Source organism: Zalophus californianus, chromosome 8 (assembly GCF_009762305.2).
Source record: "Zalophus californianus isolate mZalCal1 chromosome 8, mZalCal1.pri.v2, whole genome shotgun sequence".
NCBI classification, from domain to species: Eukaryota; Metazoa; Chordata; class Mammalia; order Carnivora; family Otariidae; genus Zalophus; species Zalophus californianus.
Window position 1 is genome coordinate 348,009 of NC_045602.1, and position 2,522 is coordinate 350,530.

At 42.7% G+C, this 2,522-nt stretch overlaps 1 non-coding gene across 1 annotated transcript; it reads left to right on the forward strand.

The window, feature by feature from the left end:
• Positions 1–298: 298 nt before the first annotated feature.
• Positions 299–403, forward strand: LOC113938791. Its single transcript, XR_003524998.1, has one exon. It is a non-coding gene; the product is annotated as a U6 spliceosomal RNA (small nuclear RNA).
• Positions 404–2,522: the final 2,119 nt, after the last annotated feature.

Sequence of the window (2,522 nt, forward strand, 5' to 3'; positions counted from 1 at the left end):
CCCTTTTTTCACAACTACATAGTAGACCAGGAATTTAAATGACTGCCTCAAATTATAAATGAACTTTACGGCAGTGTTACGATTGACGCTTCTGCCATCCACGCTGCGCAGAGCTATTAGACGGCAGTGCCCCCATGCATCAGGTTGCAACACATCCAGTATGGTGGAGGGTGGCCGCAGTACAGATGTTCTGTGAGGGAACTGCCTCACCTGTGCCCAGAGCGGCAGCAGTTAGATCTAGTAAACGAAGCATAGATAATGATCCAGATACAGACCAGTCCAAAATTATTAAACAAGTTCTTGCTTCGACAACATACTGACTAAAATTGGAACAATATAGAGAAGATTTGCATGGCCCCTGAGCGAGGATGACGGGCGAAATTATTAAACAAAACAAGATACGTCATTTAAAACTTCTGGCCTGTCACTTTTCCATAATCTCTGGAATGGTGACAGGAGGGTGTGAGGTTCGAAATCCCCCATTGGCTGGAAGACATGCCCGAGGGCCTCAACAAGTAAAAAGCAGGACACAGACAAATCACCTTCAAGGAATGTAAAGAAATATGTGAATTGAAAACGTTTAGCCCATGAAAACTAATGAGGTGAGACCCTGATCCCATTATAACCTGTTTATGTCCATGTCTAATATCACTTACACGGCGTACAAGCATCCTCCTGTCCGTCCACACACACCCTCCAAGTGGCCAGTCTTTCCCTGAACCACATGCCTGAGCAGCCCGTGATGCTGAGTTCCTTGGAATATCCCTTTCTCTCAGGTGTTGCTGCAGACAGATCACTCCCTGGAAATCACTGCCTCCGGTAGCATAGCTGCCTTTTGAGAAGGAGACTTTTCTCCTCAAGAATATGGGCTCTGATGGAGCTGCACGCTCCAATTATAAGCTTCGGAGCAAAGAGAACAGAAATGTTTTTCTTCTAAAATGTTGCTATTCTTGCCTTAGGTAGTCAACAATACCCAGCCTCAGCTGGTTCCCGTCATGCTGGCTCCCTCTGTGCACTCCGCATGCGCGGGCATCCCAAGGCAGCTTACAAGAGCAGTCACTCTGGAAAACAAAGAGTTGCTGCAGAAAGATGGAAGTCACCATGTTTATGCTAGACTCCTTGATATAAGCCAATTCCAAGATCTTTGAGGATAACAGCCTACCAGACATTTATGCTCACTGAGCATTAATTAATGTTTTTTTGCACGGGTATCTATTCTGCTCAATATGCTTAGAGACTTGATTTAATTATAAAACCCTAACAAACCAAACTGTGTGTTTTCCACATGGTGAAGGACCACACACTCACTAAAGCTTTAAGCAGAATCAGTTTACTGTGGATTCTATCCAATATTATGATGTTCTGTTGTCCAAAAATACAGTTTTGAAAGATGAGGTTAGATTTATTCGTGCTGTTTGGCTGAGATTTCATTAAGTGAGAAGGCTTTCACAGTCTTCTTAGACCAAGCAAATTTTATTAGGCCAAACTATATTTAGGTATATCTATGGAATCTCTCCAATTTATTCTATGTCCTAAAATCTTGGAGCTTTGAAATTTTGTTTTATTTTCCCTTTTTAAAATTCCCTCACCCCCTTTGATATTATTCAAAGTAAAACACATTTTTGTTTCATATGTGACTGAGGACAGTGGAAATTCAGGATGTGCTTGGAGTTTTAGTGCAGGCTACAGAAGAAAAGTCCTCCATGGCCCTTTTCCTATGCCAAACTGCCACAGGGGGCACCCGAGGAGACCCCTGGAGCTGTGGTGTCTGCAGCCGAGGGATCCCTTGTCTGGTACCCCAGTCTCTCACCTACACGCCGAACAGCTGGTAGACCTCTTCTTAGAGGACAAACGACATTCAGATTTCTGGCATTCGTGTATTCAGGGTTTCCTTCCTTCAGTATCTGAAAAACCTTAATTTAGGGCTGATTATTAACAGCCACAGAGCTGAGTGTCGCTGCTCAGACCACATGCAGCCCCCTCCTAGTGTTCGGTTCACCACACATTCCTCTTAAGTTCTAAACGATGGTATGTATGTTCAGGGCTCAGCACAGCACAGAAAATGTCTCCATCTCCTGTTACCGATCCCCTGAGCCATAAACTCCCCAAGAAAAAAAAATCTTTTTCTAAGGAGACTGGCTTCCTTTCAAGCTTATGAAAATCAGCCAGAGGGCTCAGGCTAACTTTAGACAACTAAAAATAAAGTGAAAACTTGGTTTTAAAAAATATTATTATTATTTTAAAAGCCGTTTTGAAATATACTTGTATAGTGGTATGGAATCAGATTTTAAAAATTTCATTGTCATCATGACAATAAGTGTGTTTTTGGCTCCGATCAAATGAAGAACTTGTGTAATGAATGCTCCTTTTTTTCCTCTCTTAAGAACTGATTATGTAAATACTGTCTGATTCCACTTACACGAGGCACAAAGAGCAGCAAAATCATAAAGACAGAAGGTGGGACGGAGGTGCCCGGACAGGGGAAGAGGTGAATGTTTCATGGGGACAGAGGTTTAGGTTCA